This window comes from Balaenoptera physalus, assembly GCF_965194825.1.
Source record: "Balaenoptera physalus genome assembly, chromosome: 7".
Taxonomy (NCBI): domain Eukaryota; kingdom Metazoa; phylum Chordata; class Mammalia; order Artiodactyla; family Balaenopteridae; genus Balaenoptera; species Balaenoptera physalus.
In genome coordinates this window covers 112,099,853-112,125,883 of record NC_138886.1, presented here as the reverse complement: position 1 = coordinate 112,125,883, position 26,031 = coordinate 112,099,853, and the positions used below count along the sequence as shown (strand labels likewise).

Below are 26,031 nucleotides of genomic sequence, written 5' to 3'. Positions count from 1 at the left end.
TTTCTCAAGTTGAATGGTCCTCCCAACAGACATACCTGCCAGCAGATGTGAATTTGCTACAGGACCAAAGCTTGCAAATTTACTGCAGGGGACCTTGATTTTGTCTGCCTGCCATGCCTCCTTCCCCTTCTTCAGAGAACTTCTCTCACTTTCTTTGTGGGGAGCTAGTCCTCCTTCCATGGCAATCAGGTAGTTCTAGTGGAGGCTTCCTGTCATGGGAGACCATCTCTTCTATCTCCTCCCCCTGTCTGGACCACAGGATGGGATGCATTACCCAAGCTGGGGCAAACGTGGCACCCACCTTCCCGGCCAGGGGATCTGGTCCAGAAACGGACACATGATCTTAAGCAAACCAGAGTTCTTCTTTGGCATTTTTCAAACTTTGGCTTAGGGAAAGAGGTTTTCCACTGTGGGTGAGAAGGCTATAGATGAGAGCATGGACTCAATTAGCAATGATACCCCCTGCCTTTTGCAGAAATTGTTCTGAAAGAATGAAGCCAACATGCAATGAGAGCCAGAGAGGCAGAAGGGCAGACCCCGGGGCCCCTGGCTGTGTCTAAGCGCCTGGTTCTAGTCATCCCTGAGTTCAGCTGCTTCCCGAATCTTCCCTTAGTTTGGGTATGCAGCGAATCCCATCTTGGGGGTTTGTGTCATCTGCATCTACAGGCTATTGACTGTGACAATGACAGGTGTGTGATGCCTTCCTTTTCTTGCTTTATCCTCAATAGTAGGTTCTTTGCTATGGATGAGTTTATTTTTCCTACTCTTGGGAAACTTATTCCAAAGCCACCCTTGGTGAGGTCTAAGTGACTGATAAGGTTTAATGAGTTGGCACTCCCAGACTATTCATCCTCAAGCAGATGAACAGTGGGAGATCACATCCCCAAAGCAGCATTGCCTTAGAATAATCCTATCGCCAAAGTGCCTCGTTTATTTAAGCATTGGTCTTGGTCTGCACTGCCATTACAGGGTACATATGGGGATTGTGTTGTGGAAACCAAAGCATGACTCTGTGTGTGTGTGTGTGTGTGTGTGTGTGTGTCTGTGTGTCTGTGTGTCTGTGTGTGTGTGTGTGAGAGAGAGAGAGAGAGAGAGTGAGAGAGTGTGTGTTAATGTGTGAATGAATGCATTAGGGACTTTGCTTACTCATACTCATAGGTCAACATGTACAAGTAGGCCAGGCTGGGCCCTTCCTATCCCACGAGAAGAGAGAATAAGGAGGGAGAAAATCTCAACAGCAGATTAGCAAGCAACAGGCACTGCCTCAGAGTTGTCTGGGCAAACAACAGCACTTTCTTGGACAGGCAGGCCATCCCCCAGACTAAGGGTGACCCACTGGCTCGGCCTGGTGGCTCTCTATCTACCCCACTGCCTTTACCTTGAGCATCTGACAGAACAAGCCTCCAACATTACCAGCTCCATCCATGTGTAGCTCACTGCAAATTTGTGCTCTAAACTTTCTGGGCCTCTTTTGGAGTGGGTGCTAACTCAATATGTTTGGAATGAATCCCCTTCAATCCTGAGACTAGACAGGCAGTCCCATGAGCATGTAGTTCTCTGCCTCTCTGTATCCTTGAGGGGGCTGTGGCCTCAGCTGGCTTAGGGGAAGGAGACATGCTTCTCATTCCATGCTTTTTGCTGTTCTTGGGATAGAAAATGCTGGGACACGGTACCATCCCCTTGGGTTCAAAATCACGTGCCTCCCAATTAATTAAAGTTCCTCTTTGGACTCATGTAGTCAAAACAAGTTCACAAGTGTGGGCTGGCCCAGATGACATGTCCCCTCTACACAGTGAGGATAGAATGTTCTTTTGCTCTAACAAGCGTTTACAAGAGGTGAGCTGGTGAGGAGGCTTTTCCTGTCTTTTGTTTTCGTTGTTCACAGGAACCCATTTTGACCTTTACTTGGCCTTCTGGGTATCAGGCATATGCTGGAGAATACAAATTCTGTGGATGAGTAGGTGGGTGAGAAAAAGCACCTTGGCAGTTTGTCAAGGTACGTGCACAGCGCTTTTTTTTTTTTTTTAAATGGGGTGGCGGGGCGACACCATTTGTATTCATTGGTGAGCGCTTTGGAAGCTGGGGAGGGTGGGGATCTCGGTGCTCAGATGAGCAGAAGGGAGCTTGGTCAGCAGGGGTGAGGGGAGGCCAGGGTCGGGGCTGGGAGGGAGCGTGCCCCCTGAGTTACGCACGACGGGCCCAGCACAGCACGCGCTGCAGTCAGCTCCCTGCCCAGGGGAAGTGGGGCCCGAACAGCAGACTGAGTCATACTTATTGAAGAGACCATGGGAACAAAAGCTGTAGTCAGGAGGCTGTGTGGGGGCCAGCATTCACACTGCTTTCACCACCCATTCGCAGCGGTTCTCTTTCCTCAAGTGCATGGGCGACGTGGGATGTGCGTTAAGAACATCAAACACAGGTTCCATTTTGCACATCACCCTTCAGCGGGCAGGTTTAACCCTGTAGAGCCAGGTGTGTTTGTGAAGTAAGTCAGAAAGAGAAAAGCAAATGTCGTACATTAACGCGTGTATGTGGAATCTAGAAAGACGGTACAGGTGATCCTATATCCAGGGCAGGAATAGAGACGCAGACCTAGAGAACAAACATCTGGACACGGAGAGGGAAAGAGGGGGGATGGTGGGGGGAATTGGGAGATTGGGACTGACATATATACACTATTGATACTATGGATAAAATAGATAACTAATGAGAACCTACTGTATAGCACAGGGAACTCTACTCAGTGCTCTGTGGGGACCTAAATGGGAGGGAAATCCAAAAAAGAGGGGATCTATGTATATGTATAGCTGATTCACTTTGCTGTACAGCAGAAACGGACACAACATTGTAAAGCAACTATACTCTAATAAAAACAAAAAGAAAACCAGGTGTGTTTTGAGAGATTTGCTTGAAACTGACATGTTACTTTTAACATTCCCCCTACAGTAAGGCCCCGTTGTATTCAAAAGAAAATGTTTATGAGATTGACCTGGAAATTGGAAAATGCTGGTAATTTAAAGTTAAGTTTTAAACTGTGAAGACTCATTGGCAGCACGATTCCACTCTTACTGTAAAAGATCTTTTTTGCAAACCCAGGTCTAGACCCAGATGGAATCCCCCAGGGACAAGCAGAGGAACAAAAGTCAACAGCTTCTGTCCCTACACTGCTACGGGGCCTTAGGCAAGTCACTTTCTTGTTTTCTCATTTTAATATTTTTATTTGAAAAGTAAAAAACTAGAATATGGCAGTCACCCACATTTCCACATTTCCAAATTAAGCACTGTTTACACGTTGGAGACTCTTGTCTCATTTATTAACAAAAGGGTTGCACTGGGTGATGGCCAAGGTCCCTTCCAGCTTAACATTCTCTGATTCTATGACTAATTATTCCATGCGTCCAGTCATAACACAGATTAAATGTCCCCCTGAAACTCCCCCACCAAATACCTATGTTTTTGAAAAGTTAGTGGTAATGTGGTTAACCATTGACACTTGTACTGTATCCGACCCCTTGCAACTTTATTATGAAGCAGGAGTTCCCAACTTTTTAATGTATTGATTCATCTCTCCCCTGAAGCCATGGGATTGGAGGATGGGTAGCAGTAAAGGCCCTGAGTGAAGGGCTTGGAAATAGATCTTCCAAGCAAAGCCAGAGCTTTGAGAGCTGCCCACAGTGTCCAAATTTCCTGTTGGGATCCTCCTTATATGGAGTCCCTGCACCTGCCTGGGGGAAGTCTCACGGAAGAGAATACAAATGTTCTGGAATGTTCGTTCATCCTAGGCAAGCGTCAAGATTTCAATAACATCCAAATTCTATCGGTTGGTCACACTTTTATTTATTTAACTTACTGTAAACTACTGATATTAAACTACTTTAATATCTCTGGCTTCAGGTATACTCCATTTGCAAATCCCAATTTTTCAGTCCACTATTAAACACAGAACCACCACAGAAGTCTCCATGACATCCGTCCAAACACCTCCACCAGTGATCACTTCCCCAGTGATCAGGCAATGCTCTGACTCATTTGTTTTCCTGATTGAAAGGACAGAGCTCTATACACTTCCAAAGCAGAACTAGAAAAAGCCTCTAGTACTAGATAATAACCAGCCATCTTGGTCATGGGGCCCAGGGATGAGGGAGTGGAATCTATTCTTTGGGCCACAAGACAAACACACTCTCTGAAGAAGGATTCGGTTCTCTCCACAGAGGCCTTTGGAGAGCAAGTGACTGTCATCTCTCAGTTTGCCACAATTTTCGCACTTAAGGGGGCTTTAGACATTTTTGAATCTAACTCTTTCATTCTACAGGGTGGGAAATGGGACCAAGGTTGTCCAAGATAATTCTTATCTCTAAAATTTGTAAAAGACTTTGAAATGTGTGGAGGATATTGACACATATTATTTCCTTGAGCTTTACAGCAGCTCTGTGCGTTCGACAACATAGATGTTCCCAGCTCCATTTTGCAAGTGAACAGAAGGAACCTCAGGGCTGTCTAGTGCGAGAGCCAAGATCAGAGGAACTGCCTGGGAGACCTGGAGTTGGTCCTTTCCCTCCCAGTCCCGTGTCCTTGTCGTTGCATAGCACCACCTCTTGAGAATCCAACCAGAAAACTGGTTTTCACTTGAGGAAGAGCAGCTTCCGAAAGATGAATAAAGAGGTAGCGATGGAAGGAGAGGAAGGGAATAGTCAGAGTTCTCCAACTGTATGCGATGTATCTTGCTGCGCTCTTTCTATGTTACTTCTCACGACTGTCATCATAGCCCAGTGAGGCAAAGATTCCAATCCCCTTAGAAAACAAAGGCTTAGAGTGGTTAAAGAAACTTGACCTAAATCGTAGAATCAAGGGGGAAAAAAGGAATCTGGAATTGGAATATACGTCTTCAGACTCCAGACTCTCTTGCCTTCTCTACTCTTTCATGCTACACGACACCTGGGAATTCCAAGTCACAACGATCCGGTTTCTGATCAGGACACCAGTAGAGGGCAGGAGGTGGACCTCAGTCCACTGTGTGGTGTCTGGCCCAGTGGCCTGAGGCTGGGATGTAAAGAACATCAGGAAGGGGAGGGGCATGGCTGACCTGAGGACCTGGGGGCTGTGCAGCCACAAGGAGGAGCATCCGAGAGGCAGAGGGACCAGAGGCTAGAAGAACAAGAGGGCTGCAGGGGGGTGGGGTGGGGACAGGGCAGTGCCAGAACATTGAAGAACAACCTCCAAATGGAAGAGACTGAGGGGAACGCAGAGGCTGGGGGCGGGAGGACGCGGGCTTGGTGCAGGGCAGGGTTGCGTGGGAACAGAGAGGATTCTGCAAGCTGCCCTAACTGCATCACAGGCATCCTGAGAACAAGTGCAAGCAGAGAGATCCGGCCCTGCAAGAACCACCTACCCAGCCGCCCCCACAGAGACATTACCCAATGCCAAGTAAGAGCGAAGCAGCAACCAATTTGGGCCCCCGGGGGATGAGCCAATATCTCTGGAGCATGATGCTGGCCACCCCTGACAGTTACCTTCCTCTAGTTGCAGAGAGAAACCAGGGAACTGTTTGTATTGTCTGCAGTGCTCCGTGGACAGTGCTGGGAGGTGTGATCACACTTCCCCTACTGGTTGCTAAGCAACAGCATTAAGACGATGTGCAAGGCTGAAGCTCTAGGAGGTGTGTGTTGGAGGGTGTACATGCTGGGGAAGAGCTGCCGAGTGGAGTGGAAAGAGGAGCAGGCTCTGTGGGTTTTGCTTTGACTGAGGCGTCTTGGCAGGTGAAGTTTGGGAGAGCCCTGTCTTGCAGAGGGAACATGGGAGAGGCTGCAAGATCTGAATTGTGGGGAACGAATTAAGAGACTTGAGTACTCACCATATAGGAAGAGGAATGAATTCTGTTTAAGTCTTACCTCAAGGACAGTATCTCAGAGTAGACAGCTCTCAGGCATCTAGTCTCAATAGATTCCAACTCCTGAAATATTTCAGACTTTTTCCCCATATGCTACTCAGTTCTCATTGTATCTAGAGACAATTTATTCATTTGGAGATCATTTTATCTGAATTGGAAGGAAAAGCACCTTCCATTTGTGAAGGCTTGAGGCCTTTCTAGGTCCACGTTGCTAGTGTGGAAAGCTGTTGAAGCAAGCAGAATGGGCTGGCTCAGAGAAGAAAGGGAATTCTCCATCTCTGGGAGTGTCTACACAGACTGAACAACCACTTGGCATGAGAGCATCTTGGTAAAGTGGCCTTGAAAGAGAAGCAGGGGAGGCAGGGCAAGAGGCAGTAGGAACAAAGGCAGGAGAGATGAAAATAAAGGATGTGTTCTGAGAAGACTGGGTCAAACCAGCTTAACTAGAAAACAGTAAGGTGGAATGTTATGGGCTGAATTGTGTCCCCCCCCACCCCCACAAATTCACATGTTACTGTCCTAACCACCAGTACTTCAGAATGTGACTGTATTTGGAGCTAGGACCTTTAAAGAGGTAATTAAGGTAAAATGAGGTCATCAGGGTGGGCCCTCATCAATATTACTGGTGTCCCTATAAGAAGAGAAAATTAGGACAAGGACATGAACAGAGGGAGGACCATGTGAGGATACAGGAGAAGGTGGTCATCTGTAAGTCAAGGAGAGAGGCCTCAGAAGAAACCAATCTTGCCAACACTTGATCTTAGACTTTCAGCCTCCAGAACTGTGAGAGAGTACCCAGTCAGTGGTATTTGTTACAGCAGCTGAGCTGACTAATACAAGGATGATGAGAAGCAAGGCTGTGAGAGTGGACCAGAGGCAAACTGAGAGGAGTTCTGGGAAAGCCAGGCCGAGAAATTCAAACTTAATGGGATTGTAGATAGGTTTTACTTAATAACTTTAATTAGGATACTTCAAAACAGAAGGCCCATTTGGAGAGGGGAAGGACAGCAGCCCACTGTGATGAAGAGGCTGGAATCAGCTAAAAGGTCTTGTTTCTTGTGGAGTGTTAGGGTCTACTGCTGGCCTCGACATTTCAGGATGGCAACAAAATCAGTTATGCAGAAGTGGAGAGCCAGAAAGGCAGGGGACGAGAGGAAGAGGGGAAACAGTTCTTTATGTGAAGCCTAGATCAGAGAATCATGGGATGGGTGGCCCCTATCTTTCAGGGCTGTCATATGGAAAAACAGCCATTATTTGCGGCTGTTGCAGAGAGCAGTTCTAGCACTGGTGGGGGTGAGTTTCAAAGAGAGTTCAGCTCAATGAAAGGAAGAACCTTCTAGCAATAAGAGTTTTCCAACAATGATGAGTTCTCTGGGTGAGGCATTTCCCACAGGTGCTCAAGAGAGAAGAGCTTTCTCCACGAGTTTGGCTGACAAGACTTCAGCAGTCTACTCGCTCCTTCCCGAAATAATGCTCTGTTCAGTGGGGCCATCTCTGGCCCTTCAGATGCTCCACTTTTCTGTCACTTTCCCCATTACTCATAGCAACATGGTGATCGGAAAGCAAGCAGTTCTATAAGAGTAGAGTAAAAGTAAGGATCCACAGAACCTCCTTCTTGAGCTCTTTCTTCCCCATCCATGAATGGGAAATGGAAACTCCAAGAGGGCAAACTACCTGTGATACAAACTGTGGTCTTGAGTGACCAGACTTGCAGCTGCAGCAGGTCCTCCTGAATTTCAGAATCGCACTGAATGGATTTCTAAAAGATATGTGGAGAACTTACTGTGTTCCAGACACTTGAAGCCACTAGAGAGGGCAGAGAGTGGATTTGAAAACAGGTGAGACTGCTTTACAGGGCTCGCTGAAAGTCGGAAGGAAGGGGTTGACCATTGTCACCCAAGGGCGTGAGCTGGGAGGCCAGCGAGAACAGGGGCGCTCACTCTGACTACAGGTAAGAGGAAATCAGGAAGGCCCCTCGGGGTTGGTGGTGTAGAAAGCTGAGGAGGATTTTAAAGGGCAAATAAGAAGAGTGATGAGGCAGGACTTCCCTGGTGGTCCAGTGGTAAAGAATCTGCCTTACAATGCAGGGGACACGGGTTTGATCCCTGGTCAGGGAACTGAGATCCACATGCCGCAGGGCAACTGAGCCTGCAGGAGCCTCAACTAGAGAGCCCGCTTGCTGCAAACTACAGAGCCCACATGCCCTGGAGCCCACGCGCCACAACTAGAGAGAAGCCCAAGCGCCACGACAAAAAGCCCACGCCGCAACGAAAAGATCCTGCGTGCCGCAACTAAGACCCAACGCAGCCAATAAAATAAATTAAATAAATAAATATTTTTTTAAAACCTAAAAAATAAATAAATAAAATAAATATGCCATTAAAAAAGAAGAAGAAGAAGAAGGGTGATGAGGCAAGAGGGGGTGAGGAGCTTCTGGGTAGATGAAACAGTGCTTCTGGCAAAGGTGTGAGAAGCGAATAGCACTTTGGGGGACTAGGAGTTTGGAGCCCCCCTGGCAGGGTGAGGGGGACAGGCTCAGTCCTTCGGGAGCCAGTGGTCTGAGCTTCTTCTGCTTCTCAAACTTCCGCACCACAGCCCAGAGCCCTTGCTGAGGTCTCCAGCGTCATGAGCTCCTGGACCCTCCATGATAGCTGTTTGTATGCTTTCATTTGACTCACCTGCCCATGGATGCATCAACCCTGTCTTAGGTTTTGTTTGTTTTTCATGTCTGACTCAACCATATGTAATAGAGTTTATCTCTCGTCAGCTTGTTTGATCAGGAAGTCATTGTGGTGGTTAACAAGTCCCATCACCAGAACATCGGGTCTGCAGTCTGAGGAAAGCAGCTGCTTCCATTCACGAGCAGTAAAAACCCCAACCTGGCTCAGCTTGCCTTCACAGGGGCAAACTGTTCCCACAACCTCTGTTCTCCAGCCGCTTTGCTCCCAGTCGTGGGCAGCTGCCCCCGCTTGGCCTTGTTCACCATTCGGGCTCCCCAGATGTCAACTTGGGCGGTCCTGCCCCCAGGATGTAGCAGCATCTTTGTTTAAACACGTGTACAGAATGATGAGATCTCTACTTCCTTAGGAGAGGGTAACAGAATTCCTCCAGGAATAAAACTGTGGTTATTTAGAAAGATGCCTGCTATGGTCTGAATGTTTGTGTCCTCCCAAATTCATATGTTGAAATCCTAACACCCAAGATGATGGTTTTAGGAGGAGGTGGGAGGTGATTAGCTTATGAAGGTGGGGCCTTCATGAATGGGGTTAGTGCCCTCATAAAAAAAACCCAGAGAGATCCCTTGCCCCTTCCACCATGTGAGGACACAGGGAGAAGTTTGTTTATGAACCAGAAAGCAGGTCCTCACGAGACACAGAATCTGCTGGTGCCTTGATCTTGGACTTCCAGCCAACAGAACTGTGAGAAATAAATTTCTGCTGTTGATAAGCCAATCTATGGTATTTTGTTATAGCAGCCCAAATGGACGAATGTAACACTCCACTAAATCACAGCAGCTAGGAGATGAGGCTCAAGGAAACTGGGCAGGTACAATTTGTTCATTGTCCTGGGAAAGGAGGGGGAAAAGGAAAGCAAGGGGTGGGGGTGGGGGTAGACCAGAGAATGAACAGAATGTTGTAGGATCTGTGTGCAGGGAATTGGGGAAGGGGCTGAGTTCTGTGCCTTGGGGTGATGTGACAGAACGAGATCTGACAGCACAGATGTGACCAGAAGCACAAGGAAGTGAGTCTAGAACTGGCAGAGATCACAGGGCAGAGCCTCTGGCTGCTGTAAGCTGTGGAGCTGGGATTTCTGCCAAGCGTGACCACACAGATGAGGGGCAGGGGCCCCGGGCGACACTTCAGTTACACATACTTCTGTCTTCTAATAATAGATGCCATTGATAAGAGTAACTGCTGAATGAATCGAGTACTTATTTTGTGCACTGCACCCACGCTAAGTGCTTTACATACATAGACATTCTCTTTAATCTCTGCAGTATCTCTTTAAGGAAAGCACTACCATTATCACTGTCTGGCTGGTAGGAAAGCTGAGGATTACAGGGTTGAGAAAGTGCTTGAGGTCACGTGGCTGGGGAATAAGGTGCCACACCTTGGGCGCAGGATCCTAAGCACTGCTTCTCCCCGTTGACCTTGCTGCCGGCTGATGGACTGTCATTGTGTGAGAGCTGGCTGTACCGCTGCCTCCTCTGGGAGACTCGATTGCTCCATATTTAAGGAGCAATAATGTCAGGCCCAAGCTTGAACTGGGGAGGGGAGGGCTGGGGGGAGGGGAGGATGTGGAATTGGGGGGCGGGGGGCGGGATGGCACACAAACAAGGCAGCTGATGTGCTTGCCATTTTCCTGAGAAGTGAAAGACTGTTGAGAACAGAGTCCAGGAGCCCATTCTCCAACCTTAGGCCATTTTCCCTTAGTCACGGCACTCAGAGGAACAAAAAACAAAAAAAGAGGAGAGGAGGCCAGAAGGCAGGGGACGAGGTTAATGAAAATTGGGCTTGGGAAGGGGTTACCGAGAGCGCCTCCTGCAAACTGTGGTCTCCTCCTGCTCACCTTGTCATCAGACAGTTGTAAATAAACAGCGAAGGGCAGTGGTCATCAGAGATGTATCTGGGTCACCTGGGGCTTCGGTGATTCTCGTGGGGTCCTCAGGTCAGGGAGACCATCAGCCTGGGGAACCTCAGTGGCCTCATTTGAGAGGAATGAGTTCTCTTAGCAAGAACTGCAAGACAGTGTTGGGGGAAAGCAACTATGTTTGGAAGTTTTTTGAGTGTTGAGAGGGCAGAGTGAGGGTTGGCTATATGTCAAGTGGAGGAAGTATAGGAAAGAGCCAAAAAAAAAAAAAAAAAAGAGAGAGAGAAGAAGAAGAAGAAGGATCAATGATAAAATGAAATTCCTGAGGCTGACTTGGATGCCAAAGACGGCACATTTTTTGCCCGAGGAAAACATTCTTAATACAGCTCTGGGGATGGTAGTTCCCTGAGTGACACAGATTAGTAATCAAATTATTTTTGAGGCTGATAAGCCCATCGACAATGCTGGCACTCGGCCCCATCATCTCACGGACGGGGTTCAGCAAACGCCTTCTCTTCTCCATCGTCTCAGCCTTTGTGGATACATTTCAAGAATCGGGGGCCAGCGAGGGCCAAAGTAAACAGGTCTTGGTTTGTTTTGGTTTCTTTCAGACACTCATTGTGATTCAGCAGACATGGATTGAACTGGTCCTCCACAGACCCATTGAAGGGGACACGGGCACCATGCCTGTGACCGCCAAGGTTTATAGTCTAATTGGGAAAGATGATGTTATGGTCTCAATGTTTTTGTGCCCCCCCCATCCATATGTGGAAGCCTTAATCACTAATGGGACTGTACGTGGAAATAAGGCGTTTAAGGAAGTAATTAAGGTTAAATGAGGTCATAAGTGTGGGCCCTGATTGGATAGAGTTAACGTCCTTATAAGAAGAGGAAGAGAAACCAGAGCGTGCTCCCTCTCTCCCTCTCCCCACCCCCCCTTCTCTCTCTCTCTCTCTCGTACACACACACACCCACCAAAGAAAAGGCGTGAGAGGACACGGCAAGAAGGTGACCATCTTCAAACCAGGAAGAGAGCCCTCACCAGAAACTGACCTGACTTCAGACTCCCAGCCTCCAGACCTGTGAGAAAATAAATGACTGCTGTTTAAGCCACCGGTCAACTTTGTTATGGCAGCCTGTGCTGACTCAGACAGAGGGCACACACATAATAAAGGACAAAATAAGGCAGGAGGAAAGTGCTATCAGGGTCAGGAAGACGGCTTTGGGGACAGAGAGGATGGTGAGATGAAGCCAGCCTGAGGGAGTGGAGGAGAAGGGCTCCATGTCGAAGTCCATGGAGACACGGTGGGTATTTCAACCAGGGTGGGCATCAGAACCGTTCTGGGAGCATTAAGGACAAAACAGAGCAAAGCCAGAAAAGGAAGAGATGCCTGCCTGGGTCTGACTGCAGACAGACACAGGAGCTCCCAGGGTCTCTAATACACACTCCAAGTAATGGAATCCGTGCTACACAAAGTGTGGTCCTTGGACCGCCAGCATTACCATCATCTGTAAACCTGTCAGAAATGCAAAGGAAGTTGGAGCCCAGTAATCTGTGCTTTTGAAAGCTCTCCAGCTGATTCTGAAGGCACTGACAGTGGAGAAGCACCACTGTCAGCTATGCCGGAGGATCTAGATTGCTTCTGCCCTGAAAGTTCTCCAAAGTGCGTGCGTCCTGGGGTCAGGAAGTCCTCTGCCCACTCGTCTCTTTCAGCAGTTGATGAGATTTTTATATCTCGTTTTATCTGAATCCTTCCGGTGCCCCTCATTTTCACAGGCATTGGAGACCATCTCTAAATTAGCACTTTTTCCTCAGCTCTTTTCCCCAAAACCTCCTCCATCCAAACAAATGTCTCCTGAGCACAAGTTTCATATTCTGACATTTGCTGGAATAGGATCGGGAGACATAGGGGCATGAAACAAGGTCCCCGCCTTACCCCATTCCATTGAGCAAGGCATGTACTTGTGAAAAATAAATTTATCTCAGGATAACATGTGCCTGGCATAAGTGGATGGTACAGCCAAGAGCTCTGGGAGGAGGGGGGCTCGGGGAAGGCGGGGTGTGAGCTGCTGTCCTGTACCAAGTCCCTTTCCCTCCACCAGAGTCTTCTGGTCCTGAATGTCCTGTACATCCCGTAATATCTGTGGGATACCCTATTCCAACTGGTGGGGCAAGAAAGGATGCCTGGCTGGCCCCCTGCTTTGCAGCAGGCGTCCTCTCCCTAGATTCTCCGTTGTTCCTGTAGTTTGAACGCTGTCTCCCCCACCGTACTTCCCCACTGAAGGCAGGTCGGTTCTCGTTGCCCTGGCCAAGCCCCTCTCTGTCCTCTCTGCCCCCTCCTCACTGCACGTGGATGTCCAGGGGAAGGAAACAGGAAGTAGGCTGTTCCTCGGGGCCAGCCCTCGCCACACCCCTCTCTGGCCAGCCAGCAGTGTGGGTAGCTGCGACACCCAAGCTGACGACAGGAACTCCGGGCCTTTGGCATGACACTGCTGGCAGCCCTTGGCCACACCCCAGAAACGCCTGTCTACAGGTCTCCGAGCCAAACCCTTCTCTGTGTTTGGCACAAAAGCTGCTCTGACCCGGGGCCGGAGTTCTCTTTTCCAAAACAAAAATCTGAGTCTCTTCCTTGCTTAAATACTCCTATAGCTACACATCCTATAGATATGCTCTCTTATCTATCCTGTCACTTCCTGTTGCTAGAGAACAAAGTCCAGGACCAAGCGACCATGATAAAGGGTCTCTCTGCATCCTTCCAGCTTTATTCCCACAACCGTGCTGCCAGATCCAGCCTCCCTGAGCTGGTCACAGCTTCCCAAACAGGCCACACTCTTTGATGCCTTATCTTTAAATATGCTGTGCTCTGTGCCTGGTAGGGCACCTCCCTGCCCTTTCTCTGCATAGCACACTCCTATCCATTCTTCAAAACCCTTCCCAGCATCACCTCGTCAGTAAAGCCTTGTCAGCCTCCCCCTGGTAACGTTGGTAGCTCTGGGCTTTGTGCCTGTACGGTGTTTGGCCATCCTCTCACAGCCCATCTGGTGTTACTGTGGCTCTTTCATCTTGAGGATGGTCTCTTATTCACCTTAGTATCCCCAGCACCTCGCCCAGCACCTGGGAGGTGCTAAGTGATGCAGAGCTGGACTTCAGATTCACCACGTCACAGCCACTGCTCCCACATCCTTAAAGAAGGAAACAGCACTTCAAGGAAGAAGAAGACAGACTCTCCTTCCTTGCAGAGGTTTAATACCAAGAGAAACATTCGCATGAGTGGTGGTGGGGACAGCTTAGACTCAGTGCCGTCATGGCACAGGAGGAAGGGCTAGCTGTTACCGTCACTGGAGAATGCTGGGACCCCGTCTAGGAACACAGTCAAGTGGTGGGAAGGGACTCAGACTTTGCCTGATATACCAGACGTGTCCCCTTACTTCCCTCACGGACCACCACCCATGAAGGAAGGGGTCCAGCCCCCACCAAGGCTTCCCTCCACCGTCCCTCGCTCCCCGACCCCCAACTCCAAACATACACGCTCCGGCGGAACCGTGATGATCGTGCTGGGTCCGGCCCCCCTGAGCTGTTCACAGCTTCCCAAACAGGCCACCGTGTGGCTCCCCGCTCTGTGACTGCGGTGAAGGTCTTTCTAAAGAGGAGTCTCATCCGTCACTTATTCCCCCTCCAGGGTCTGGGCCTCTAAAAGCCGCCTCTCGAGCTTTTGTCCACGTCTGTCACTTCCTCACACGTCTGGCCACAGCTTCCACTCTGGTCCTCTTGCCCGCCAATCTTCATCTTCCCTTTCCTCACTCTTAGCCCAAACTCAGGAGTGTTGTTCTCCAGCTCACATGTGTCTTCTTAAGAGAAGACTGGAGGGGAAGTATGGAAGGGGCAGTCTCTCTCGGAGGAATTTACTGGTGAATCACTAGGGAGTGTGGTTTCTGCGATGGTCAGACTGTCCCACTCCCGAGAAGGGAGGGGGAAAGGCCTCCAGCGCCAGATACCCCAAGTCCTCACGCTAGTGGGAAGGGTAGCAGTGGACTCGAGGCCTGAATGGGGCAAACCCAAGAAAAGCCTTGTACCACGCCATATCCCTAAGGGTCCTGCTCCAGCAATTTATAACCCTCAACCGTGCAGTCATGTTACGTGGTCTTTGGGTTTCTCAACCACTTCCAGAAACTGGGCAGACTCTGGTTCTCCCATTTTAAAGAAGATAATAAAGACTGTCCAGACAACAGAAAATATAGTATCTTGTTTCCAACTTGTAACTACAAGTCTGTTTTTTAAATAATTTACATATGGTTCTACAGAGTCTAAATGAAAGACCAGTGCTGGTTTTCTCCATGGGAATAAAGAGGAAATAAAAAGGGACAGATCGGCGTGGCTGCTTGATTGACTGTCTCACCAGCTTGCACTCCTTCCTTTGTTCATTCATTCATTCATTTATTCCTAAAGTTATTCGTCCATCCATCCATTTTCAATATCATATGTGCTCTTCCCCTCCCCAAATTATCTGTCACAAAACAGGAAGTTTATATTCTAGCCCTTTTAGAATCTTTCAGTTTATGGGCTGCTCTCACGATCACCCTATTTTGAACAAAAATATATGGCCTGGGAAAAAATATTTGCCCGACATCACTACAATAAATGCTAGTTTGGGCTGCTTACAAAGGTCACCTGATAGAATTGCTTTTTTAAGAAAGGAAGCACGGTACTATAATAAAGATTCAGTAACTTTGCTTGGGGGCATAGCCTCACAATTACAAGTGCTGAATTTTGTAAAAGATCATTTTTCAAAAAGCAATGCACTAAGTAGTTATACTGTAGACATTTAAAGGAAATACCTTCTAAAGGATTTGATTAAACATTTTTCCAAAGTGACATATGAATGGCCAATAAGTACATGAAAAGATGCTCAATATCATCAGCCATTAGGGAAATACAAGTGAAAACCACGACAAGGTACCACTTCATGGCCAGTAGGATGGCTAAAATCAAAATTACAGACAATAACGTGTTAACGAGAATGCGAACGATCACACATCGCTGACGGGAGTGTAAAATGGTGCAGCTGCAATGGAAAGCAGTTTGGCCATTACTCAAAAGGTAAACATAGTTATCACATGAGCCAGCAATTCTACTGCTAGGTATGTAACTAAGAGAAATGAAAACATATGCCTGTGCAAAAACTTGTACATGAATGTTCCTAGCAGCATTACTCATAATGGTCAAAAAGTAGAAACAACTCAAGTGTTATCAACTAACGAATGGTTAAACAAAATGTGGAATATACATACAATGGAACATTAATTGGCAATAAAGGAATGAAGGACCAACCAATACATGCTACAACATGGATAAACTTTAAAAACATTGCGTTAAGAAGTCAGTCACAGGGCTTCCCTGGTGGCGCAGTGGTTGAGAATCTGCCTGCCAATGCAGGGGACACAGGTTCGAGCCCTGGTCTGGGAAGATCCCACATGCCGCGGAGCGACTAGGCCCGTGAGCCACAACTACTGAGCCTGCATGTCTGGAGCCTGTGCTCCGCAACAAGAGAGGCCGCGACAGTGAGAGGCCCGCGCATCGCGATGAAGAGTGGCCCCCACTTGCCGCAACTAGAGGAAGCCCTCGCACAGAAACGAAGACCCAACACAGCCATAAATAAATAAATAAATAAAATTTAAAAACAAACAAACAAACAAAAAAAACAAAGGTTCATTTAAAAAAAAAAAAAAAGAAGTCAGTCACAAAAAGACCCACAATGTTGCGTGATTCCATTTATATGAAATGTCCAGAATAAACAAATCCAAAAACCAGAAGGTAGATTAGTGGTTGCCAGGGACTGGGGGGAGGGGAGAATGAGGAGTGACGGCTAATGGGCCGAGGGTTCTTACGGAGTGATTAAAAAAAAAATCCTGCAATTAGATAGTGGTGATGGTTGCACAACTCTGTGAAGATACCAAAATTCACAGGACTGCACATTTTAAAAGGATGAATTTTATGGTATGTGAATTCTATCAAAAAGCTGTTATTAAAAAATATAAATCAACACTTGCTGGGTTAATAAGAAAGAGCAAACTCTCTCTAGACTGTAGGGACGATGATATAAGCCAGAACACAGATGATTCAAAAAGGGGTGCTAGCGATGAGAAGGACGCTGATGTCCAGACGTGAGTCAGGTGTCGGCTGTTTCATAAACAGGGAGAGTTGGGGAGAAGCCATATTTGAAATGTAATGTATTATTTTATATAGCATGTGATTTAAAACGTGCGTCGCTAAAATCATATTAAATATTTTGAAATGTTTACAAATTTACATTAGCTGTTTTTTACACAATCCTCCTTATCAGGAGGCACACGTGTATGTATATATCAGATGTCGACTGTCAGGCACCATCTGTCCCTCTGACTCTCAGTATAGACACGGTTCTGACCTCAACAGAGCTTACAGCCTAGTTCAACCGAGTTAAAACGGAGCTTAAGTTTGAGGTCATTTCTATGAAAAGTTTGTAAAATTGATTACGAAACCTGTGGGTCATTCTTAATATTTGGTGGAGTCGTAAGTTCCTTGGAGCTCAGATGAAAGCTTTGGACTTTCTTCCCGTAAACATGTGCATTTGCTCAGAGGTGAAAATTATGCATCTTCTCCCAGGGCGCTCATGTATGCAATCCCCCCTCACCCCTTGCACATATACACGTCATGCCCCAGGTTGTATTCCTTACTTTGAGATTATTCTTCACTGAATCCACTTGCATCTAGACCCATTCTCCAGTGTATGTGTGTTTAGACACATAAACAATAAGGACTTCAAGAATTGGAGGCCTGGAGAGGATCCCAGATGATCTGGTCTCCCCGCGAGGCAGGAGGGCCCAGGGGTCACTGTGGAAAGGGCAGAGGGCCTGGCAGGCACCTGCCCTCCTCGCTTCAACCCTGGCAAGATCTACTTTACCCTGGTTTACACACTGGGCTTTAACCTAAGATCCATGTTGAAGAAAGTTCTCCTCTAGTTAAGAAGTCCCAAACCCCATTACTGTAAGTACAAATGGAAACACTGAGGCTTGAACTGGCCCACCCAGGTGACTCACCCAAGGTTACATGGCAGGGAGGTGACAGAGCAGTGACTTCCTGGTCTGCTCTCTAGGTAGCGCTCTCTCTGTCACCACACCTCTCCCTGGGAGTGAACACAGGTTTGCAGCTAAGCATTTAGCAAACAGGTACAGGAAGGGTTTTACTAGACAGAGAATCAGGTAAAGAAAGAGGGAGAAGGTTCAGAGGCCACTCTGGGGACAACGGAGGGCCACCCTCTGGACAGCTCAGAGTGCAGCCACCACGGCAAGCCCCAGGACTGTGCACAGGTGGGTGGAAGTCCAGGTCACTAAAAACTGCCAACCTCTGCCTTGCAAATCTCTCTCCTGTATCCCCAAAGCGACTTCACCCTCTACCAAGGCTCCCTGCCTTTTTTCCTACTCCCTGTTTTTCTCCTGTCATTCAGCCTGGCCAGAACGGGTTCCATAAGCAGGAGGATGAGGGGGGAAAAGAAGGCAAGGATCCAATGGGTTAGACACTGGAGTAGCTCAGCAAAGGGATTATCAAGCTCCTGCTCTAAATCACCCACTCCCTCTCTCTGGGCTCTAAGAAACCTCCACATGCCCCGAGAGGCCAGGATAGCATCCTGACCGTGGGGGAGAATGCGCTCCTGCTCTGTTGCAACTGGCTGCTGTGAAGCCCAGCACAGGGAATGAGGAAGATCGCATCTGGCCCTGGGGAGCCAGGCACGAGTATGTAAAGAAGGAGGCACATGGAATCCCCAATCCTTGGAATTTGAGGGAGTTTGGAAGAAGAACAAAAGAATGGGAGGGGCTTGATCTGAGCCTGGGGGAGGAGTCTGATTGAAGAAGGTGGAAGGGGCTAGGTGGTCCAGGCAGGACAGAGGACTTGGGCAGAGGTTTGATGAAGACCAGTGGGCAGACCAGGCTAGCTGGGATGAAGGGCTTAGTTTGGAAAGTATGGGGAAGTAAGAAGAGAAGGTAAATGAAGGTCAGATTACAGAGGGCGTTAAACAGTAAATGCAAGGGATCTGGATTTGCCTAGAGGCACAGGAGCTTCTGAGGGAACCAGAAATAAGGAGAGGCTCTTAGGTAACATCAGGTGATATTGGGTAATATGGGTCAGACTAGGGTAGGGGCATGGAAAAGGGAGGGAAGGAATGAGAGGCATTAAGAAAGAATTTGCAGGATTAGTGATGGGTAAGATAAGAGCAGAGCAGAAAGGGAAGATAATTCCAAGGTTTTTGACCTGAGTGTCTAGGAGAACTACAACTTCATGAACAGGAGGGATGCCAGAAGGAGACAGTTTGGTGTAAGAAAACGATGAGTTTAGTTTTCAACTTGTAACACTGAAGGTGAGTTACTCAGGTGGAAATTCTTAGAGTTATTCTTACAGATTCTCCGAAGTCGAGAGCTGAAGCAAGGGAGGAGGGTCAGACAGGAGGGGGAGACCAGGAGTTGTCTGAACTGATGACGGTGGATAAGGGGGCGGCAGACTGAAGTGCATGACTCTCCAGGAGGCTGCCATACAGAGGCTGCCATTAGACCTCTAGACAGGCTGACACTTAGTGCATCGCTACCAAAGATGAGGTCCATGGGAAAGGGCTTACACATGAACTGAGAACACAGAGGAAGGAGAAGATTAAGGGGAATGACAAATTACTTACATAACCTAAACAATTTGATGCTCCCATAAACCTTACATCTTTTAAATCCATGTAAGGACCAACTTCAACTCAGAGAACATAGAAGCCTCTGATCGACCAGCAGATATTCTCCAGGACCCACAGATCATCCCAGATTACAGAATTTATCCAGACTCTTGAGACTCCCACATGCCCCGCCTTTGAGGTCAAGCTCTTTACTCTCTGATGCACTTTATACACTGCTGCCCAAATCTGATCATGCCCCCTTCACCCAAGTTCATATCTCAAGAGCTCTCTGCAGCCTTTAGAATAAAGTCCAGTGGCTCCCTACAGCCTTCAAATGATGTCCAAACCCTTCAGCCACCATGTTTGAGCCTTATGTAAGTTTCCACCCTTAACTTAATTGCCCTTTGATACTCTTGGCTCCAGCCAAAATGAGTCATTCAAATCACGCCTCGCCACCTCCCTTTTATTTACACTCTTTGACCACAACAACTGTTCCAAGTTTCCGTGGCCATACACTAGACATCCTTTGAGAGCTTTTCCAAATGCCCCTTCCTCCAAGAAGCATTCCCAGACAACCCAGACAGAAGAATTCTCTCCGTTCTCTGACCTCATATAGCACTTTATTGGTGCCTCTTTTATGGCACCAAAAGTCCCCATCTTGTCTTACAGTTATTTATCTTTATGTATTACAACCCCAAGCAGACTGTAAACTCGTTGAGGACAGATACAGTCCCTCAGACGCAGGGAAAGATTATATACTCTGAGTGACGAGGGGGCTGAAGGAGGGGAGAAATATTGAACAAATGCCAAGAATGAGTCCCAGGTGAGAAAACTCAGGCTCCGAGGGGTTACATAACTAGGCAATGTCAACCAAGGAGAAAGTGACAGATCAAGACTCAATCCACGTCTTTCTGACCCAAACTCTTCATCTTTCCAGGGATCCTGCCCTGCGGTGTTTTATGAGGCATTTTCACATAAGCCAAGTGTTTCTCTCAATGACCCTATCAGGGATGTGGTACTCTTTCTTCATTTTCAAATGAGAAAAGTGAAGTGACTAACCCAAAGTCACACAGCTAGCAACTGGAAGAATCTAGACCAAAGCCGTGTCTCCTGACCCCTGACCGTCTGTCCACTCACCCAGGCTGACAATCTGCCAGCATTGAGTTGGGGGCTTGAGAACTTCAGCTTGGGACAGCCCCTCAGAACTGCCTAAATGGACATGGCCATGTTTCCGTGCCCAGCATCTGTGTATATAGCAGACCAAAGGTAAACCGATGCCGGTAAGAGCATCTTCGAAGGTGCTGGAGTATCAGATCTCTAGTAACCTGCCTGGAGCTGGAACTGGGGGTGGGGAGAACGTACACCTGAGCCAGGGAGAGGCGCTGGGTTCTCACCCTCAAAGCTCCCGAAGAACAAAGAGAGTGCTTGAGGCTAGGTGCGGGGGAGGACGAGACAGTTGACATTTATTTAGAAACCAGAAAAACACGTGATGCTCCAAGTGGCAGGGACCCGAGGAAGGACGGTTCCCTCACCGGTGGGAAGTGGTACCCCTCCCCCAGAAGAGCAAAACCCGAACTCAGGGCAGAATTCCCAATGGGCCCACAGGTGTCCCAGTGGGACTGCAACAACCGGGGAGTCTGAGAGGCAGCTGGAAGACCCTTAGAGAAGGAAAGGGCATGAAACACGGGGACTGCGGTCCTGGGGCCCTCAAAGTTGTTGGGAGAATTGGCCTATTGAAAGGGAGACTAGTCCACGAGTCAAGAACTAACCCCAGCAGCAAGCTCTAAACTCTGGGCAAGTACATTCCTTTGAGCTCCTGTCTAGTGAGCGATGGTGCCAGGTTCTGCGTGGGTGGATTTCAGGACATAAAAGGGAAGAAGGTGATGGGAGAGGAGGAAAATGTTAGTGAGCTGTCACCAGGGTAGAAAAGGGGAAGGCTCCCCTTCCACGGCCTTGGTGGTGGTTGATCTTAGTTCTAATCACGTTGACCAGCTGCCTTTAGTGCTAGGCAAGGTAAGAGCTGGGTGGGGTCTGCAGCCCATCCGCAGCCCACCTAGAGGGTCACTTGGAGACAAAATCCTGCACTCCTATCAACCCACCCCTCGTGTCTAGGTAAAAAGTGCATCAGAATACACAGTCTCCAGCCTGCTCTCTTAATCAAACCGTCATCGTGAGTAATAATTATACCTTGGGAAACGGCAGAGTGACTCAAAAGAGCTGCGCCCTGCCCCACCGCCGCCCCCTCGCATGGCTCAGAGCTTCGTGCTGGGTGCCTAGAACCCCGGAAGCCGAAGCCACCATTTTCCCCTGCCGGTCAGCCCTCGGAGCGCCTTCAGTGGCCGTGCGGACTCCAGTGTCTGGTGGGCAGCAGTAGAAAGTCTCTTTGCTGGCTACAGAGCTAATCAGGCCAGGCTGTCACAGACACAGTGCACTGGGGGTGGGGTGTGCGGATGCAGGTTGGGGGCAAGAAGCAAATTCTGTCTTGTACATGATGCACAGGAGAAGCCCACTTCTGCCCCTCAGAACATGGCCTTTTTCCCTGGTGGGGGGGGGGGTGCAGGAAATGGCCCTTCCCCATCAGCTCAGATCAACTCAAAGTATGAAATAGAATGACAAGGAGAGCTACATTCATTGTGTGCCTGAAAAAGGACTGAATGTCTTATGTACAGCCAAGGTTATTAAGCTGGTGCATAAGGCCATCTGGGACATTAAAATACTGGACTAGTCCATCCAAGCTTGTAAATGTCCACCCCAGGGCCCTGACTGCCTGCCTCGTCCACCTCCCAGGTTCCCTGTGACCACTGGCACAGCAGGCTCAGTTCTGTTAGATCCCTGCCCACGCCTTAGTGGCTGTTGATATTTGGCATATTACTCCCGGTATACCCTCACAAAAAGCCCTGTCATTATCTCAGAGACGAGGAAGAGAGGGCTACACGACTTAGCGAAGGTCACACAATGAGTCCCAGAGCCAGAGCTGGAACCCAGGCTGACTGACCAAGTCCGGGCGCTGGACCACTGGACCACCAAGCACGCTAATGTTTGGAGGACTCTCACCACTCTCCCTGCTCCTCCCCCTTTACCCTAGAACTGGCCCAGAGTCTAAGAGAAATTCTTGATCGGGGAGCCAGCAAGAACTTCCGTTAATTACCACCCTTTCTGCCCAAGGACCTCAGCAACTGTCCATCTTTATTCCAGCCACCTCAGAGATCCATTCATCTGGGAGGCCAGGGCCACAGAGTCCCGAGCCTATGAGCCTTCTGGGCAGGGAGAAAAGTAGGAATAGGACACCTACCGCTCGGGGTTCACCCAGGGGACGCTTCCTCCCCTCCCCTGCCTCAATTGTACTTTCCTTAACAACATTAAGAACATATGGAACGACTGCCATACCCTGGAGGGCTACATGCTGAGAGACATACTTTTCCAGGGTCCTCCGAACAATGGGCAATGGGTGTGAACTGTGGTAGGAAGATTTAGGCTGACACAAGTGGGGGTTTGTGTCTGTGAGGGATGAGTGATGCTGGGACAGGGGCTTCGGTCCCTGAAGATCTTCTGTAAATTGGACACTACTAAGTCCAGGCTAGAGTTATGGGATGAATAATGTCTGCAGAAAGATCTGCTTGGTTCCAGAACTGCACCTACATCAACAGTCAGTAGGAGTGGAGTGCTATTTCCACTGAGATGGTAGTAGGTGTCCCCCAAACCCACTACAAGGGGTCTATAGTCAAATTTAGGGGATGCTAGTAAGTCCAGCGATACAGGCGTCTTTTCTGAGGAACTGACCATAGCCTTGATCATATAAATATGCAGGACAAATCTCCGAGAGTGGGCTCACTGGAACGTTTCACCAGTGCAACACCTGTAACTATCTCATGGCAGAGAGTTTCTCTGAACACTGTTTGGCAAATGCTGCTCTAAAGAACTGGGGACAAGATGCTTACCATTGGGCAGGGGGATGGGGAGATTTAGCCACTGGAAAGAGAGACCATTTGTAACCCAGTGGTTCCCACAAGGGAAACACACTTTCCATTTCCTCTTTCTCTTAACAAATTCTTAACTCCCTCCAGGTTCCCTTCTAGGAGGCCCCCTAATTCGCTCTTATAAATGCCCCCATTAAAGTCAAAACAAGGCATCCTTACTTCTTCTACCCCTGAGCTCTATTTCTCTAATAAGGTACTCCTTTTAAAAATGGGAATATTGACAGCTAAGTTTTATGGCACATTTGTCTGTGTCAGTTGTGCTTGGTGTGTTACCTGGATTCTCCCTTCTAATTCATTCACATTTCCTTTCAGTTAATTCAACTTTGAGTTACCGCCCACCCCCCCTCCCCAGGGTCTTCCAGGGCATCTGGGAAGCAAGTCAATGACAAAGCTGAAAAACTGACCCAAGCTCTCCCTTTCTGCTCAGGAGCTAACCCATTCTCTCACTAGGAGAAGGACCTCCACCATGTACTTCCCCTGCGGCCTCTGAGTGCTCAATAAATATAAACAGAAATAAACAAGCCCCAAGCACTTCAGGGATGCTACTTTGGTTACCCCTGTGAAAGTGCTATGAAGATTAGTATCTACCACTTTTTCTTCAGCACTCCCCTGGGCAATTTACATACATTACCACGGATCCACTCCACAACCTGAACGAACAGATACTCTTATCCTCATTTCTGAAAAGAGATTCTGGGGTTACAAGGAGTTAAGTGGTTTACATAAGGCCTCATAGCAGGCAAGTGGCCAAGTTGGCATTTGAATTCAGGTTCATTGGGCTCCAAAGACCAAGGAATTGTCTTTCTTTTGTTTTTAAGAAATAACAGGCTCAATCAGTGAAGGAGCCCCAAAGTGGAATCTAGGAGGATTGGTTACAAGATAATATGTCCTGGGCAGTGGGGGTGGGATGAAGTGGGAGATTGGGATTCACATATATACACTATTGATACTATGTATAAAATAGATAACTAATGAGACCCTACTGTATAGCACAGGGAACTCTACTCAGTGCTCTGCGGTAACGTAAATGGGGAGGAAATCCAAAAAAGAGGGGATATAAGTATATGTATAGCTGATTCACTTTGCTGTACAGCAGAAACTAACACAACATTGTAAAGCAGCTATACTCCAATAAAAATTAATTAAAAATTAATAAATTTTAAAAAATAAGAAAAAAAGAGAAAAAAAAGATAATACGTCCTGAGACTGTTCCCGTGGTGCCTGGGCACTATGCTACCCTTCACTTCCCAGCACTGTAGCATCCTCAGCTTTCCCCCAGAGGACAGGTGCCAGATAAAATACCAGATGTCCAGTTAACTTTGAATTTCAGATAAACAGTGAATAATGTCTTAGTATAAGTATGCCCCAAAGATTGCATGGGACATAGTTATACTTGACAGATATTCATTGCTTATCTGAAATTCAAATGAGTGTCCTGTATTTTCATTTGCTAAATCTGGCAGCCCCGCACCCTTGAGTCAAGTCGGAGGCTGCTGATTCTAGGGCCCAAGTGACAGGAGTTGCCATGGCAGCCAGAGCAGGCCCTTCTGGAGCTGTCTCTCCCACCTCTCCAGCTTCAACTCGCCCCTGCACTCTCCACGTGCTGAACACCCCGAGCTACTTTCAGTTTCCGGGGTGCGTCCCGCTGCTTCTGGCCTCAGGTCTCAGTACTTGCTGTGCGCTATGCCGTTCATCCCCCTTTATCCCTCCCAGGCTAATTCTACCAATCCTTCAGGTCTCCACTTAGAGTCACTTCTGCCAGGAAGCCTTCCGGGACACGCTGACCGGCTCCACCCACAGCCCCCAGCACTGGGCTGGTCAGCACCTGTTCCTTCCCTGCCCACGGCACTGCTCGGGGCGCAGGGCTGGGTCCCACGCACCCTGGTCTCCCATGCCCAGCGCCAGCACCTGGCCTCAGGTAGGAAGTCAGCCAATGCTTATTGAATGAAGGAATGAGGGCAGAGTGTCGTGCCAGAGCTGGTCTCTCCATGTGACTACTTCCCTCCCTCCTTCCATCTTCACGCACTTTTTTGTCTCTGCTTCCTCTTCGCCCTCCCCCAGAGGAGTTGTGAAAGGCTGGGGTTAGGTCCACACCTGCATTCCTTGCCCTCAAGGGAGGGGCCTCCTTGTGCCCCTTCCCTGATCTTTTCGAACCAACTTCCCCGAGGGCTCACGTCCAGCTGTGGGTCGGGGAAAGCTCTTCCTCTTCTGGTTTCTGAGCGCCCCTGGCGAATGCCCCCTGTGTGTCCAAAATTCGGCTCTTCTTCTCCCCCGCCCCGACCCCTTGGAGGAGCGTAATTGGACTGAGCTCCAAGCTGGCGTGTGGGGAGACGCCAGTGTCAGACGGCTGAGGTTTAGGGCAGGTGGTGGGGCTCGGTGGGCTCAGAACAGCATCCATATGTTGCCTGTTCACCCACCCAAGGCTTTGCCCACGCACAGCCTGACAGGAGGAGAAGGCGGCACAGAACTTAACCCTTTAGGGGCATTCCGAAGTAATGTCACAAAGACCCGGGGTGGCAGCGAGCGTTAACTTTAGTCCCCACAACACACAGGCACACACACATACACACGCACACACACACACACACACACGCGCGCGCACACACGCACGCGCACACACGCACGCACAGAGTTCTGCTTCTACCCCCCTGCAGAGCCCTGCTTGCTTCCAGTCGGCGCTAGATTCAGAAGATGCCCTCTGGGGGGCGGGGAGCGCAGTGGGTTGTGCGTGGGAATGTGAGCAGGGTGGGCGAGCTGAAGGGCACGGCAGGGGGCACAGCAGGAAGCGGCAGAGGCTCTAAGGCAGGAGTTGAAGAAGTTGGATTCTGAAAGCTCTCTGGCCTGACCTTTAGAGGCAGGCGGCCTTTCTGTGCCCTCCCATCACCCC

The 26,031-nt window shown here is 48.7% G+C and overlaps 1 protein-coding gene across 6 annotated transcripts in view; it reads right to left on the bottom strand.

Moving 5' to 3' along the window:
- The window catches only part of PTK2B (protein tyrosine kinase 2 beta), a 130,390-nt gene that overhangs the window by 102,159 nt on the left and 2,200 nt on the right, over window positions 1–26,031 (bottom strand). The gene's annotated exons all lie outside the window — the stretch shown is intronic.